This window comes from Cottoperca gobio, chromosome 6, assembly GCF_900634415.1.
Source record: "Cottoperca gobio chromosome 6, fCotGob3.1, whole genome shotgun sequence".
Classification (NCBI taxonomy): domain Eukaryota; kingdom Metazoa; phylum Chordata; class Actinopteri; order Perciformes; family Bovichtidae; genus Cottoperca; species Cottoperca gobio.
The window spans coordinates 17102365-17120617 of record NC_041360.1 but is presented as its reverse complement, the minus strand read 5'-3'; the positions used below and the strand labels follow the sequence as shown (position 1 = coordinate 17120617).

At 40.1% G+C, this 18253-nt stretch overlaps 1 long non-coding RNA gene across 2 annotated transcripts in view; it reads right to left on the bottom strand.

The window, feature by feature from the left end:
* Positions 1-501: 501 nt before the first annotated feature.
* LOC115009550 (uncharacterized) overlaps positions 502-18253 on the bottom strand; it is a 26068-nt gene continuing 8316 nt past the window's right edge. For both annotated transcript variants that reach the window (XR_003832377.1, XR_003832378.1), the window contains exons 5-7: positions 9034-9110; positions 2288-2415; positions 502-2120 (exon numbers count right to left, since the gene is read on the bottom strand). This is a non-coding gene — a long non-coding RNA (uncharacterized LOC115009550). The remainder of the gene's footprint in view (positions 2121-2287; positions 2416-9033; positions 9111-18253) is intronic.

Genomic DNA, 18253 nt, shown 5'->3' with positions numbered 1-18253 from the left:
ACCGTATTGCTCCAGTGCAGCAATAACACTTGTCCAAATGAATGCACGGCACTTTAGTGCACGACTGACAGCACCCATTTATTCTGCCGTCCAACTGGAAAGAAAAAAAACAAATTAATTTGGCACTTAAGTCCCTCACCCCTGTGAATAATGTATCACCCTTCCCTCAAACCGCAACCCCCACCCCCAAATCACCACCATTATTAAACCCTCTTTATATGATTCCCAGTTTTAGGTAACACAACTGTCTGCCATTAAAGCCTTTTCTATTCATACAGAAAGAATCACTACACCAGTGATCTCAATCTGCTCTCATCAGCATTGCCATCAATCTTGAATAATTATTACATTTGTCTAAAACAAGCATTTATTCACGGTCTCCACATTAAATTCAGTGGTAGATGTCCATCTGTTAAACAAAAAAGAAAGAAAGAGCAAATTGTACTGGTGCCCTGGACACAAACCAATTGATCTCCACACATTTCTCAAAATCTAGTATACCAAGAGCTTCATCTTTCCGTTGCGTCCGTTTCAGGTTCATGGTGCATTTGTTTGCTAGCCACAGTCTCTTTGTTCACTTTACACCGTCTATTTCATGCACTGGGCGTCAGAAAAACAGATCTCTAACAATTATCACTTGTGCACCCAGATCCCAGTAACACCTCTCCTCCTCCCCTAGGGGAGGACAGACGTTGGGCTTCACACTCTCTTGTGCCCCATTATATTTATGCAAATGAGACTAAAATCAGGGGAAATCAGGGGGCATCCTTTCCTGTTAGTGCTAATTAGCAATGAATGCACTATTGTATACATTATGCATGAAGTCCCTCTACATGCAGCTATACATTGTGACCTTGAACACAAGGCGCAAGTTTGGGTTGTAACACCAAGAACTAGCAGAGTATAAAGGAACTCAGCTAAATGTACAAGATCTGCAGTTATGAAGTGTCAGTCAGAGGAATGCCTTTTTTTGAGAATCATTGTCCAGGAACATAATACTTACTGAGCATAACACACAAGAAAGCCATCCCTGCTGCAAAGTGATCTATTAATATCATATGGCTACAGCCTGCCAATGAATCAGGCCTCATAAAGGAGCCAAACAGCAGGAGAGAGACAGACGGGCACATAGGTGGCAAGGCACATCACATCTAAGAATTGTCACTCTGCTCCCGAGAGCTAGTAAATGGTATTTTCTCAGATCGCATAAAAAGGGGCTGCATTAAGATAACAATGTTGAAAAGCAATTATTAAAGAGCAATAAAGTACGTTTAGTACCCTCTCCAGGCAAGTGGCGCACATATTCTTTTGAGTAATTGAGCTGAGAAGTACTGGCTGTGGCCCCACGGCTATCTGCAGGGCTCCATTTGAAAAACATTTAAAGGAAAATTGACTTATGACAAAGTAGACATGAATATGTGCTTTGTTATCGTTCAATCGTTGATAAGAAAAACTTTTTTTTAACTGGATTGAGATTAGTGATACGCTTAAATGTGGTGTCTAACAAACTACTGAAAAAAGATTTGGACTGTAAGATCAAAAGTATCAATGCATAAAACTAGTGAGGATTAAATCCAATGTAGCTCCGTGACTCGTTTTTTTAAAGATAATATACATTTTATCATAGGAGCCAGAAGTATGTGATATACTATTTATGACAATTATTGAACTTGTATAATTCAGGGAGCATTAGCTAACAGAGGCTGTTTGCCACAAAGGGATTAGTTCAGGATGTTTAGTGCTAAGTGACGGTAACATTGACATACTGTAGGCTATATGGATATTTCTGACAGAATAAAATATCGTTGTGACTGGACACGACGGCAGCTGAGTGTTGAAGTGTATGTAGAGAAAACCCAACAATACACACTACTGTATATGCACATACACTAAAGTGTAACAATAAAGGAAAACAGAAATAAAGATGAAACAAGAAACACAAAGAACGGCTGTTGTCATGACAATACTGAATAACACATTCCGTACCACCAACATAATTAAATAAAGCTGTAGAAAAGTAAGTATTACAAAGTGATGCAGAAACAATTAAGCAGCTCCTTAAGCTTCTCCACCTTCATCCTCTTCTGCTCCGTTTGTGACATCAGCTTCCTGTTCAGCTCCTGGTGGAGGAACCATGAATAACTTATCTGCATATATCACAAACATGCAGTAAACATTGTAGAAACACTCGGCGCTGCTGGAAGGATTCAGAGCATTTTAAAAACTTAACATTCCTGATTTAGCAACAGTTTAGTTTCTCAATGTTTGACTTTAGTCCCCATGTTACCAGTGTTTATGGAGTAGTACTCCAACATCAGAGCGGCAGCTCCAGTAAACACGGTAGCGCAGTGTCGTTCCAGAAAGTGAAAGCTGGTTCAACACAAACTGCATCTCGTGGGAAACAGCCCGGGGGACCTGCAGCAAACACAGAGGAGGAGCACAGCAACACACAACAAAGGCTCAATGTGGCTTCGCAGGAAATTATCTGCATTCATCAAAAAATGTAAACATACACTGAATCCATCTTTGGTCTGCTGTAAATCTTTATTAAGCACAGCGTGTCCCTGGGTTAATAATGAGTCTCTGGGCGGGAGTGAGAGGACATGATGATCAACAGTTGGCACAGCGAGGCTGATCGCAGCAGGCAGTGCTGTTGTGGCATAGCTGGTGTGAGTGCGTGCCCAGCACCTGGCTGATGCCACAAGGGGAGCTGGCAGATGGTATTGACGCTGGGGTGTGCATCCTCATATACTGAGCACGACTAAGCCATACTCCCTGGGCCTGCAGGTGACGACAGGAAGCAGTGCCAAACAGAGGACTCCAATGGATGAGGCTGGAGAGGGACAACAAGGGTCACAACATGCCCGAGGCAGACAGATGTTTCAGCTCATTAGAGCTTATAACGCAGGTCTGCATACTTTACAGAACAACTGAATTATTTATGTCTGCAATGTTGGCATCTTTCTGTAACCTGTTTACAATATTTTCTGGCTACATGCTACTATGAATAGTCGCGGCTCATGCTAAACATACACTGCGGACTGCTTTGGTGCATCTATATGTTCTGCCAGGCTGAGCACTGTTTAGAAACACACAGAGATTGCCAAGAGTGTCATTTACACAAAGCCATGTGAGTGCTTATGCATGGGGACCTTTGAGCTTAAAATGTCATCGGCTGAGGCTCCTCTGAGCGCACACAAAGGTCACCAGTGACACTGGCTCCGGAGCTCCTTATTGATTCCCAATCTACCGTCATAATGCCTGACAATTACGGACAGAACTGAAATTTTAAGCATGGAAATAGATTCAGAGCGAGGGTGTATCTGGAATTGTAATGTCGTGCAAATACATGTATAATTCAATCTAGGGTCATGGATTCCCCCGTGTGTTGGTGGACATTTTCCCACTGGGGCATCAACACGTGTTGTGATTTAATGACATAAATAACACATTTAATATTAATATTAAACAGATTTTGAATGAGAAATATATAAACAAAAATGGTGATGTACACATATCGCCTGATAAAAAGAGACAGTATAGACTGACAGATAAAGTGTTCGGACCATCTTGCATTTTAATAGCACTTTTCACCTTTGTAGCATACATTTCAAATACTTTGATAGCACAATGTAAATAAATGCATGTCGGCATCAGACTGGCACGTATTTGTTATTTAGAACTGAAGACATTTCCATAATTTAAAGAAGCAAAAAATAAACAAACAAAAACAGAGCTATGTGGCTGTATGGAGAGGGTGAGTGTGTATGAAGTGGCCTGTTGCCTGCCTGAGCACAGATGGTGGCAGAGCAGGATGTACCGACCTGTACTTTTGCCCACAGGCGCGTGCACACACACACACACATACACATACATATGCATGGATGCATATGTAAATACTGCCCTCATACATACACACCCACACATAGGTGCTGAACAGCCAAGTTAAGAGCTCATTGTAGGAACAGGAAGTAACTGCAGATAGACAGATTGGTCATTTAAGAAGGTGCCACACGTGTCTTTACAAAGATCAGGAGTCAAAACCCCAACATACTCTTAATTCTGTAATCAAAACAGTTTCTGGACCTTTTTAACGGTAACGCAAGACATCCAGACATGTCGATCAAAGACTGACTGCAGTACACAGAGACATCCAAGGCCAAGCAGGATAATTAGTGCACTGAACGATCAATACTGCTCGCGTGGGGGTTGAACGCAGAGGGGGAAAAAAGCAATCTAAGGTACATTTGGAAAAGAACTGCTAGGGAAAGCAAAATGTAAACAGGCAGCATAAATTACAAAGAGAGAGATTTGCATCAGTGGGAAGGATTCCACTGTATGTAATGAGTACATACAGGGTGCAGGATGTCCTGCTTTTTAGATCCATTAAAACCCTAATATTCATTATTTATATTCTAAACAGAGAAGTACACAACATATTGATTACCAACAAAAGCCATTGAGAGATCCTCAGTAGCATAGGGACAAGTGGTAAAGACTAGAGACAAATGGCAAGGCGTAAGGACAGGAAGATGGATAGATAGGTAGATGAATGAAGGCGAGGGTTCAGCGTATCGATCGTCAGAAGAAGAGTAGAGCTCCCTTGGGGAGAGGGGCCTTTTTAGCACCATGTGAGAAGAGAAGGATGACATGTTTCCCTTTTGAGGTGTTGAGGGAGGGTTTTGCCATCACGGCCAGGATGGAAAGATGCATGAGAGGAGAATGTGTGGCCACGGCGCTCTGTGGCGTGACAGACGGTGATAGCGAGTGACAAACAGAGCTCTCTGAGAGAGGAGAGGAAGACATACTGGTTCTCCAGACTCCAGCTCCCCGCCATGACTCTGGGATGTCAGCCATGCCCTGCCCATCCTCGCTCAGTTGCAGCCATCAAGAGAAACACAAGAGCTTTTGATTTGATTTGGAGGCTTTTGGATACATAATCCCGTCGTCTTTCTGGAAGTCCTTCAGGGGGAAACCCAATTTAAAATGGGCCAAAAAACACACGACAAGCATACCTGAAGTCAGAGCCCTGTGCAGCGAGGTGTGGAGGGTGAAAGCAGGAGGGTGGAAAATATATTGTGGTCACAGCCAATCCTGCTGCTCGTAAGGTGGAAAGCATCATGACATATTTTAAAACCAAAAGACACATAAAAAACATTTACAACATTATTAATATTCACAATTATTCATTATTAAGAATTCTACTATCCAGAAATATTTTTAATACAACAAAATATAACTAAGAAAATGTTCAGCTGTTACTACAGGTACCATTTACATGAAGTTGAGTGATGGAAACATGGCGTCCGTGGAAAGAGAGAATTGCTCCCCGATTTCCGGAGTAATAAGAATTTGTAATGGCTACCCCCACTCTGAAAAAGGCATAAATGAAAACATGATGTGGGCGTCGACGGCCATCCCTGCTGCAGATTAAGGTTCTGACACAGCTAGGAAATCCATTTGAGCGAAAAAAATAAATAAAACATTGAGATTCACCATTTGCACCTCGGCAACAGCTTTACTATTATTAGAAGACCGGTAGGTGCAGGAGACACGGAGATGGAAAAGCTCCAACTGTGTCCAGACTCACACGTATAACACAGTTTGAAAACAATATTGTGACACCAGAGGCTCTATACAGGATTTTACACTCACACTTCATTCACTATTATGATTATCAGAGATCAGAAAATAGAGATAAAACAGATTTATTAATGAGAAACAATAATAAACATGTCGTACAGAATATTGTAATCAATTCAAATAAATCATTGACAGAATGACATTTAAAGAAATAGTTTAAGAAAATGTTTATTTGCTTTTTTGCTGATAATTAGGCTGTAAGATCAATATTACTGTCATATCTGCACGCTTAATATGAAGCCTGGCTCAGTCCAAAGGTAACAAAAACCACCTCTGAAGCTCACTAAATAATCCGCTATATCTTTCTTGTTTATTCTGTGCAAAAAAGCGTAAAAACGTCAAGTTGTGTTTTTTATGTGGCGTTATGAGCCAGACTATTTCTTGCAATGACTTTCTGGAGTCTCAGGAAACCTCCAGTAAGTCACTGTTCACGGCCAAGAAAAGCTTCAGCACATACTGTTTCCAGTATTTATGCTAAAACTAAGCTAAATGGATTGTGGCTGTAGAGTCATATTTAACGTATAAATATGAGAGTATCAATCCTTTCATCTTGTAAAAAAAACAACAACTAATATTAGCATTTCCCAAAACTCTAAACCATTTCTTTAACGGTGGGCCTTGGTGAAAAAATGTCCCTTCAACAGTGGTATCGCTGAAGGTTGTACCTTTCACGACAAAAACACGCCCACATTTCCTTCCCACATTCACACTTTTTAGCCTGCAAAGCACAGGACAGTTGTCCATTGTCTCTCTTAATTGATGTCAGATCCCTGCGGTGCATTAGTGCGTTACAGGATGTGCGCATGCTGGTGTACGTTTGCCCTCTCTGTGAGAATTACCCGGCCTCGCCCACCAGCTGCACAACACAGCCAGAGCATATTGATTATACTGCTCATGGAGGCAGAATAAAAGCTGGGGGGATATTTTTTCTGACTGACCTGTTTGAGTGATAGTAAGGGACAATATTGGCAGCGCTGGGCAGAAGACCCACTGTAGAGCGTTCTTTATAGGTCTTTTCCATAGCCTGCAGAAGCGCCTAAAAGCAAGACTGATTTATTGAGCAGGAGAGAAATGGGACGTAGCGAGCATGCACACCACACACCCCTCACATAGCCCAATCTGCAAACAAGGCACATCTCTACTGGTCAGTTTAAGTTATGCAGTATCACATGCCGGCATTTAAACTCCTTCTATTCAATACCACCTGGTGGGCAGAAGATCAATGGAAAGATTCAGTTAATATCAAATTCTCACTTGGCTTGATTAAGTTAGCATCTTTTTCAGCTCGCTGGCATGGACCTTTGAAAAAAATACAAAATTGAGATTGGGTATCTTATCAGATATTCCAAGATCTAATTAAAGCAAAATGATTTGTCCGCAATATAATTGCTCGAAATTGGAGCCAGTAAACCCCTTCTCACGTCTCACTGGATATTCATCACAGCCAGAGGATTTAATCCATTTATCAGCCAAAAAGAGGGAAATGTGAGGATGATAATAAATATAGAGAACTAGCTGATGTTGAAGGGGGGGGGGGGGGAAGCTTATATGAAACCCAGTGAAGGTTGAACAGTAAATGTGTGTGAAAGGAAGGAAACAGGCACAATGTGGCACTTGGGCACAGCAATGTTACTGCCACAGTGGGGCAGTAGTCCATTAAGCTATAATCTAGTACTGTAGCATGAAATCTCTTTAGCAGCAGCATTCACTGCTTAATTCACCTCACAAGAAATAGTGTTGATGGTCAGTAAAGCTAGCATCTGACGTCGGGGAATAACAAAAAGAAAACAGAACCACAGGACCTCACAAACACTAACTGTGTTACTCTTGTTCTCAAGAGGGCCCTCCATTAACAACAATGCACAAATCGATGTTTATGACCATCATAAAAAAACGGCAAACTAGAAAGCCCCCAAAGCTCGATTCATCCATAAAATCTTTTTTTACACACCATATTCAACCAGCTTCAAACTGATTTAACCTGAAACGTTCACTAGCCCTTCATCTCACTGACCATGCAGCTTAGTCCCAATAATCACAAATGAAGAACAATGAGACACTGCTAATATTGGCCACAGTTTTACTGACCCTGATGCAGTAATATATATATATATATATAAAAGATATTCACTACTACTGTTGGAAGCAGAATATAGAGGAGGGTAGGCTAACGCTGTGTTTAGCAGCTGGTTTGTTGTACACATAATTACCTTTAATAAATGTAAATGTTTTGTGCTACTTCAAAATGACACATATGGACAATTTGGGTCATTTAATAATGTATTTTACAAATAAAAGAACAGTAGTAGTAACGAGTTCTGCCCACAAGACACAGTCATAAAGATGAATCCTAATACATATGATTGAGTTACTTGACTTACTTCCCTTTTAATAGTAGCACAGTCAAAATAATATTCATTTAATTTGATGTCCTTTAAAACCATATTTGCCATCCTGAGTCAAGAAAACACCCGACTGATAAAATAAGTAAATAGTAAGACAAATAGAGAAATGTTAGTTATTTTAGGCGGGGGGTTAAGTCGTACTATTTTACTATTTAGCCATATATCCAGAAATCCTTTATTGGGTAACTTTGAATAGGTAATCTCAATGAGGTCCTGATCTCAGTCAGACTAAATAAAGAATTAACTAACATAACAGAATATCCACACAACATATCAGATTTGTTTTCTTTTCTGCAATATTTTATTTAAATAATATAAATATATATATTTAAATCTCCAAATTATATATTTGTAGATAAGGCCTAGATGTTAGAAAATCATTAGAGGAAAAATGAATGTTTAATACAAATACAGCGGTTGGATATTTGAAGAAAAGGCAACAGAGAATGTAATGGGATATGCATAGTTACACAGGAAAGGGTAAAGAAAGCATGGATTATTCATGGCTATTCCCACAGTGCAAACAGCTCCTTTTTGATGGATTGCGCCCAGGGCGCTGCTCCCTGCTCAATACCAACAGTCCCAGGCAGCCCAGCCTCATGGTGCTCCACGCAGCCGGGATGATGAGCTCCCCCAGAATCACAGACAGGGCCAGCGGCTCTCATCTCCTCTCTATAAGCAGACATAACGATGCTGTGTGGTCTGAGGTGAACCTAAATTTAAACTAGAGTATCACGAGGAGGGTAGTAGAGCAGAGAGGTAGCAGGAGACAAGTGCTAGTGGCGTTTCCCTGAGCTTTTCTTTAGTTTCGGAGTTTAGGAGGTAAAATGGATGGGGCATAAGGGTCTGTCATACCAATCAAATGACAGGTGGAGATGCAAAACCATTGTCACCTTCAGTGCAGTGCATGAACATATTTCTCTGCACCAGTTTGACATCCAGAAAGAGACTTTGGAGTGTGTGTGTGTCTTTGTGTGGCGCTCACCTGGACAGGCTCCAAATGGTAGCTGCAGGGGTGTTAACGCAAGAAGGAGGAGGTGATGCTCCGAATGTCAGCCATCACTGCAGATAGAAAGACAGATATATCCATTTTGGTTATGATTTATTCTGATATATGGCATATTTTGTGTTACCTGTGTTATGCCTTTTGTGGTCGTTTGTTTTACGTTGGTTGTTTATTTATAACTAATTTGTCTTTGCTGTCTATATTCGCAGAACACAGAGATTTCTAAGCTTAATTAGGCGTTCTTTGTTGAATAAAGGTACATTTAAAAAAGAGAATAGAGAAGACACACATTAATCTGCAGTATAACCTCCAATACATTAGATATCATTCATTAATTCCCAGAAATACAGCAATTCAGAGATTGAAAAAGGGGATTAAACACACAGTATGTAGTTAAATACATGCAGAGAAAACTGGTTTAAAGGAAGCTCCTCTGACTCCTGTCTTCAATGCTCAGTCTGCAGGGCTGAAATAGCTTTCCTTCTACATGAGCTCTGAACTGAGGGTGAACCTGAGCTTTAAAAAAGAGGTCTATCTGTAGACAGCCTGAGTCATTGCCAAATTTCTCTTGGCAGAGGGTTTAAAAGACGTTCAATATAAAGAAATGCAACACGATGCGGGTCAAATCTCAATAACACATTTTGCCTGAAGCCATCAACACCCTAGACAGCAGTGCAGACTGTCTGGCCTGCTGATGAGAAACTGAGTAATCCTGAGATTTCACACTTTCAACACATTCCATGCTATCTCCTAGCATTCAGCAGGTGAAGATGGACAGCGAAGTATGTCCTCTAATGGTCAACTAACCATTGAAAATACCTTAGCAACAGTTAAAATCCTTCACTCTGCGGACCTGATCGTCAACCCGTGACTTTGCTGTCATCCAATGAGCTCGCTTCGCCGCAGAGGGGAGGAGGCAGCCGTAGGCAAATAAAGCAGGGACTTGAACAAAGGGAGGAGGCTTCAGAAAAATGATTGGACCATCAGTATTCCCTCCACATCTACTGCCATCACTCTGTGCACTTATTGAGCGCCCTATTTAGCCTCGTGTGTAATTATTCTGTCACTTAACAGGCAGACACCGAGCGCCATGAATGAGCAGACCCATGCTCGACAATTATCATCAACACAAGTCTTTTTCTGTGCCGGTGTGCATATCAAGGCAAATCTAATTTTTTACACAGATATGTACATTTTGCTGCCAATATTCCCTATAAACCAGAGGGAAATATGTTTCATTAACATCCAGAGAGAGGCCAGTCAAGTGCAACAGTTTCTCAGAAGCATAATTGTTAATTGTAACGTTCTTCCTCAGCGGCAGAGAGACTTCAGAGACACATGCATATCAATACGTTTTCTTCTCTTGACGTTGGGAGTTCAGTCAGTACTTGAAACATTTGCTGTAGCCTATTGGTGAATGGGACTTCAAGAAGCAACCCACATTTCATAAATACTTTGAGAATTATCTAAAGGCATATTTGAATCATCACATCTTAACAGAGCTCTGCATTTCACTTTGAGTCAGTTAGTGTGGATGAAAATGAAAATAACTCGACAAAAACACATCACAAGAGGCATTGAATCCATAGCTCAGCATGGGCTAGCATAATGTCCATTAGCTGTCCAAAGCTCTACACACAGCTTCCTAATTTTACAATTTTGTGAACGCACACCAGCCATGATCTCAATCATCCGTGAAATACATATCAGTTAAAGAGCCCGTCATATCTTCTGTATTCTGACATGTTTCATGCTGGTAACTCCTTTCAGAGAGAAGCATTGACAGCGTGCAGGGATGCTAACAATGCTACGCTCCAGAGCTCTGCATTTAGAACAGTTTCATGCATCTTTGGACATAAATACTGAGACTACTCCTGCATGCTTTTTCTCTTCCATGCTCAATTACAGGATTAAAAGACCAATTTATTTTTGAGCAGCAGATAGAGCAGGATTGCCTGAAAGCGTTCCTGGCTTTTAGCATGTCACATACAATTGAAATTCAGAAAGGATTTGCCAGAAGTCATCCCCATGAAACGAACCACTGCAAACCTTGAAGCAGAAGGATCATGTTCTGTGTTCTGAGGTCTTTGTACTGTAATGTGCAATCTGAAATCAGGCCCACACAACATTACCCAATAACTTCATCCTATTTGGTAGTGTTGTACTCTTTGGTAGCTCACACTCCCGGGAGGGGCTGTGCGTGGGCTGAAGGGTGCAACGGGTCACCTCCTGACTCCTCCGCCCACAAGACTCATCCACTCCACTCTGCCTGTAAATGCAGAAATGCAAACATATGCAATATGTGTATCTGTTCTAATAAAGCCAATCAGTTGTTTGAGGGAACTCTTCCCCTCAACTGCACGCTACACAGCTGAGATTTATGTTGTCATGGTGTTTTATGAAATGTTGTGTTTTTCATCAGGGCGGCCGTACAAGACAGTCGAGTCAGTATATAATATAACATAACTTGTGCTGGTTACCAGCAAAGAAAACTCATCTGAAAGTATATCAACAAAAATATTCCATTTACATGCTGTTACGCAAATCCAATCTATTAAACAACTCCTCGGTACAGTATGTATGAATTCATTATTCTTTTCATACCGTGTGCACACATGCAGCTGAGTCTGACCAGCTTTTTTAAATACGAGGAGGCAAAAAGCCAAGAAGGCCTTTGCACTGAAATAACAGTTTTCTTTCGCAAGATGTTATAAAACACACTTCCTCATAAATCAGTATAGCTCAAGCTAATCACATGAACAGCCCTCCGTCCTCCCAAACCTTTGAACAGGCTAATCAAATACGCTCCCTCTCCCTTCAGAGGCCTAATCCCTCTTAGCGAGGACGTAAGAAACGTGCCACCTGCTTCCAGTCGTACAGCCTGACTGCCCTTGTGACACCACGCTGCCCTTAATCTCTTGAACAAATGCATAGCTTCATCTAGATGTCACTGCTGGATCTGGACTCACCACAGCATACATACATATTTCCACCATCGCTCACCAAACTCACAATCCTTTGTACTAGCTTGCAGGCTGGGATGAATGGACTTTGACCCAGACTATCCATTATAAATGAATATATGCATGAGACTTTTTATCACTTAGGCCAAAGTCTGTGAGGGGAAGTAACACCTCACGTTTATCCTATCAGACAATCAATTCGGATGAAAAAATAGATTCCCAATTTTTCAAGTCTGCCTTAAAAACAATAGCCAGGTGCTCATGTGTACATTTAAATCGTTTGTGTTTGCTCCTGTTCATACTGACCATTATGATATCTCTTCCCATTATGTTTCCAGTGTAAGTGTTGGGGGACGAAATCCACAGTCTTTGTTAAGTGAAAAAATATATAAAGAAATGCATCTGAATCTAATATAAGGTTTCAGCAGGCTTAGACAAATCAAACAGATATCTTCCAAATATCTTGTTAGTACAAGATTCTACCTAAATGATAACCTTCTACCAGGATGGCAACACTGTCAAAAAAAAGGAATAAACAGGAGGAATGATTACAGCAAACAAAAACTATTCCGATTTAAACTGTTTTGATTAAAATGTGTTCATGTTTGGTATTGTTTTAAGATATATATAAATAAAAGCAAAGTTCTCCTTTAAACATATTAGATGTATTAAATGAAGCCAAACTGCCTTGAGTCATCTGCACTGGTCAGCAGGGGAAAAGCAATAATTCCTAAAAGAAATTAATTCAATATCTCCAGAGAGATATGTTGACACTGACTTCCACAGTGAGGGTAAAGCTTTTTCAAAATGCAACATATGTTATAGATTCCCAAACTGCCAAGATTATCCATGTCTGGGAAACTGGGATTATTGCACATCAACGGCCTCTGTCAAACTACTTTTACAATGACTACATTACCATTTCATTTTCATTTAGTCAGGTAAATGAACCTTACAGGAGAATGCAGGTGAAGATGTGTTGAGTTTCCTCTCAGTTGAGACGATGACGTATACTATGTGAAATGTAAGAGAATACATTTTGAATGAAGCATCAATCCTCACTGACGTGTTAAATTCTCTACCGTATCTGAACGCTGCATACATAAAAACACGACTTAACAGTAAATGAGTTAAATCTTCTATTTTGTGTTGCACAGCGCCTTCATCTTCAACAAACTGCCTACACAATATTTTCAGGAACAAATCAGACCAGGCTGAAATCCGAGTGTACAGAAAAAGTAGAGCAGTTGTGTTCAGATGGATCTTCGTATCAAAGTTGCCTTTAATTTGCTGTTGCAGTATCTCATTCAGGAAAACATAGGTTGTTTGAGCGAGGATGGAGATGTCAGGTTGCATTAGCATCCAGACAGGCTCTGTACCCAGTGGATTCAGCAGTGCCGGGAAACTCAGTCATTAAATTTGCAGGCGCTCTGCAGAGCTCCACTGTCTGCTTATGGGATGAGGGACAGCGCTTTATGGCCTGGATGCATTTACCACAGGATAGGTTCATATTTCTGATTCCCCCCCACACAGATAAAGAGTCGCCTGAATCATATGACTCAGAGGCCCAGGATGGTTTTGGTAAAGTTTAGTTTAGAACAAAGATAAGCAATGTATTTTTATTTCTGTTTAATTTTGAAAGAGATCTTGTGCTGTGTTTGAACAGCAGGATCTTGAAAGTGCCCATTCAATATTTACAGCATACTATTAAGACACCAGCTACTGAGCTAAAATTAGACATTTGCCTTTAGTTCATGCTTAGAATAAGAGGCGTTCACAGTATTATACTGGAGGCTTTAAGAACTGCTTACAAATGTATTTCAAAATAAAAGCTCAGCACCTTTAAAAGGCCACTTTATTAGATACACCTGTACTATCTAATGCAATCCAACACTGTTCTTCCATTAAGACTATTTTCAGGATGCCTATAATGTTTTTTGACACTGTCTTAGAGGGGTTGATTCAATTATGTCTTAGCATTTAGGTTATAGTGGTGGTGTTTTTTAATATTCAATATATATATATATATATATATATATATATATATATATATAAATAAATTATAATATTTGCTCAATAAATAATGTGCAATGTACGCCCTCATAGAAAAAGCTGTTCAGTGTTCACATTATAAAAAAAAGAAGTGAATGCAAAATAAATTGTAATTTATGCACTTATTTGAAGCATACAGTTTTCACAATTGTTGCTCTGCCATTATCTTTTTGATTGCTAGCGTGATATCTGTCACTGTGACTTCGACAGCCACATTGACTTTGTAAACAGCTCCTTGTTCATCTATTGTAAACAAAGGATTTTAGTTGTTTCTCATTTCAAGTGCCCTTCCCCCGTGTACCTTTTGTCTCTGAAAGCCCTGGCTTGTTGTTAGAAGACTTCAATTGGAGCCTGCCCCCTCTCCTGCCTCAAAGCTGGTTGCAGATGAAAAATGTATGACTGTATGCCTTGAAAACCTCCATTTGAAGTGCTGCTGTTCCTCTGATGCTGCCCCCACTGCGACTGTCTGCTGCCTTCATTCGACCCGCGCTTTTCCTCACAGTTGGAGTGCTAATCAGGGATGGAGGGTGGGACATTGTCGGTGGCTTTACACTCCTTCAGGAGGTATCCACTAATCAAGGAAGTTTTTTTTTGTGCCTATGTGCAATAATAAGGCATTGATTAGCTGTAAACCCACCCACACACAGTTTTCAGTAATGCAACGTGTCTGCATATTTGAGTAAGTTTATGTCTTATTTCTGGATAATATCATACAAGAAAAGAATCCTCATTGTTTCTTTTCTTTAAATGTCAGGCAACACCTATGATGAGGCTTTTTTAATATGAACTGCAGACCTTCGCCAAGGCCGTTTCCATAAATGAAAAGAAACGTGTGCATCCGCCCCATGATCCTGATACACACCAAAAATGTAATGGGTTCTTCCTTGGCCCATGCTACATCACTCCACCAAGTTTCATAATAATCAAGTAGTTTTTCCGTAATCCTGCTAATAAAAAAGGACAAATGAACCAACAAATCGAACCGAAAACATACTCTTTCTCTAGTGCACTAGTGCATTAGTGACAATGACTACATTACATTACAGGTCATTTAGCAGACACTCTTATCCAGAGTGACTTACATTGAACTAAGGACAGTCTCCCTGGAGCAACTCAGAGTTAAGTACCTTGCTCAGGGGTACACACTGATGGCAGCCTGGTGTTGAACTCCCGACCTTCTAGTGTTTTGTTTGGAAGGCGTACCTCTAGACCACTCGGCCATCTCCACCCATGACTATGATGTTTCCCAACGCCTCTCCATCCCCAGAACCTGAGAAAAGATGTTTTCATGCATCCCTTTGGACGGTTGTGACATGTGCATACAGAAGTAAGAATATAAACCATATGATAAAGGAGTGAACGAGTAACACCATCTAGGCTGATTCATTCACAAACATGTTCATTTAAGAAAAACAAGAGATTAAAAAATAGTAAAAACAACGATCTCCTCAGCAAGATGAGAAGATAAAATGGTTACATTGCTTTAAAATGTATTTGACTAACACTTGTTGAATAATTCCTGTGTTCAAAGACCTTGGCAAAGCCAGCTCTCATGCACCAAGTCATGCTGGTTCCTAAGCAACAGGTAATTTCACAACACACACTGCTGTACGTGCAGCAGCAGCTTTTCATAGCAGGGTTTCAAGCCAATTTAAAGTCACATCTGATGGCAACCTTGAGCCACTCAATACTGTTCAAAAACCTCTGTTCAAAGCTGGGGGGGTGATGTCACACTTGTCACTGGAATAATTAGTAGAGGACAATGAAGCACAATGAAGCAGCATTCATCTTCAGCAGCGAGGTCTTCTCCAGCGCCACGTGAATCAACATTCCCCCACGCAACCTGCGGTTTCCAGGCGCAGGATCAGGTTGCCGGGTTTAAACAATTATGATGAAAAGCAACCCATCACAAGGTAGCTTCCAAGAGGATCCCCATCAGCTTTTAGAGTTGGCGAAATAATGTAAATATAAAACCTCATGCTCAAGCTCGAATGATTCAGTAGGACTGTGATAACATCATACTGCGTGTGGAGAATATTCAAAGTTGTATGGATGTGAAAGAGAGCGATGTCAAAATGAGATAAATCTTTGACAGTCAGCTGGAGATGCACCGAGTCGATGTAATCATTATTTACCAAGAGGAACTAGCCATTACATTTGGAATCATGTGAAAGGATAAACCTGGTGATATTCTAGTTTTCTTATTGTTAACAAAGCCCATACAAATATATACTATATATATATACTATAATTGATCCTACTAGAAAAACGTTCTGTGTGGCCAAAGGCTAATGTTGCTTTGTACCATATACCTCAATCAAACAAATATTTAAAACACATCAATATGCCACAATTTTAGCCAAACAAATGCATTATTTACTCCTGTTTGAGTCCAGTTGTTTTAAGAAATGGCCACGCCTTTTTAAAGAAACAAAACAATATATTCCACAAGCAAAGTAGAGAAGATGGAAAGTATGAGATATGAAGTAATACGTTGGTTTTCATCTTTTCACTGTATTTCTTAAAAAGGGTCAAATATAAAATATTGCCAGTCTTGCCTCTTAAATGTTTTTCTATACTAATAAGTGGTGTTTCTCAGTATTGTATCTGCAGAACTCACCGATTATCTTAAAAAGCTATATTCTGCAATGGATTGATCTTGACAAAGTGCACATTTTGACACACAAACAACAAAAAAAAAATGTTTCTATAGCTCCAAAAACAGTAAATAATTGAATAACATTTTATGCAAACATTTATTATAGTTTGCACTATGCAGCACATAGTATTCAGTCATCTAAAGCAGTCTGATTCATACACTAAAAATGTATTTTTTCACGCACTAGTTTCTGCCCATCAGTACAGTATGTAGCTGTCGTAGATGGCAGGGCAGTGAAATGCTATCCTTACTCTCGCTTCAGACTCTGAACAGGATAAATCCGACCATTTTGGTTTTGAGATTCAACAAAAAAATATCTCTGTGCTGCTGCTGATGGACAACAACACACCACTAGCTCAGTCTCACGGGACTCCAGACTAGTCAATAATTTAGAGCAAGAAAATACATTTTATAAGGCGGCAGAAAAATAGTGGACAGTAAAAAAAAAGAAGAAAAAAACAGCGAAGCAGTGCAAAGAGTAGATATGGGGGAGATTGAAGGCTTACTCCTGTTTGCCTGTTTCTGACCCAGAGCAATAACATGTCAGTAGAGGTTTTCAGGGATCCTACCTGTCAATCAACAACTCTCCGTACAGGGGAGCGGTCAATATGGAGTTCAGGGAAGAAAAAAACATTCTTCCATTTTCCGGGGTATAGTACTTTATCTGAAAAATACATGCGATATGAGATCATATGTAGGGGAATTGGTGTGCTACAGGTATACGGGAGACACAAGTGCAGATCATAGACAATGGAGCATTCATCAGTGTCTGCAGCGCAAATGCAAATTACTGCAGAGAATATTTGCATGAGTCGTAGTTAACAGCTTGATGACAGTATGAGTGATTATGTAAGATATTAAACTGGCTTGTAGCATGAGTAAACTGACAACCAGCCTGACAAATGATAGAGATAATGATCTACAAAAGAAAATTCAACACCAACCACAACAGATGATTTTAGTCATGGAGGCCAAAAAAAAGAAAAAAAGCCTCAGGCAACTGAAATATTGTACAAGAGGAAGCATCCTTGTTCTTAATACAAGAAAAGATATGGATACTGATAAGTGAAAAATACAAACATGCAGGAACATTTATTGAACCTGGTCAATAAATCACTCTCCTGTTGTTGTGGATCTTGTTTTTTCCTTTTTGAATTTCACATGTAATGAGAAATACCTGATGGCGCAGATTAAGTTGTCAGTCTCAATGATCCAGCATTCAGTGGAAACAAAAAACACGGTACAGACAATTTGTGACACAGTGCAATAACTGCACAGTATCAAAGCCCGGTACCACAGAATAGCTGTTATATCAATGCTAGAACAAAGGCTGTTTTACTTTAAAGCAAACAGCCAAAGGCATGTGACGTCTAAATGTTGCTGCCTACTGAATAAAAGGAGTCTCACAAATCCTGCTCTCCAAAGGCAGAAATTCCCAGCAGGTATAAGGCGGATCTTTTGTCAGGATCAGGGTACACTTTGAAAAATAATGACGCTCTGTTGAGTTTCTTTATCTGCTGCGCAA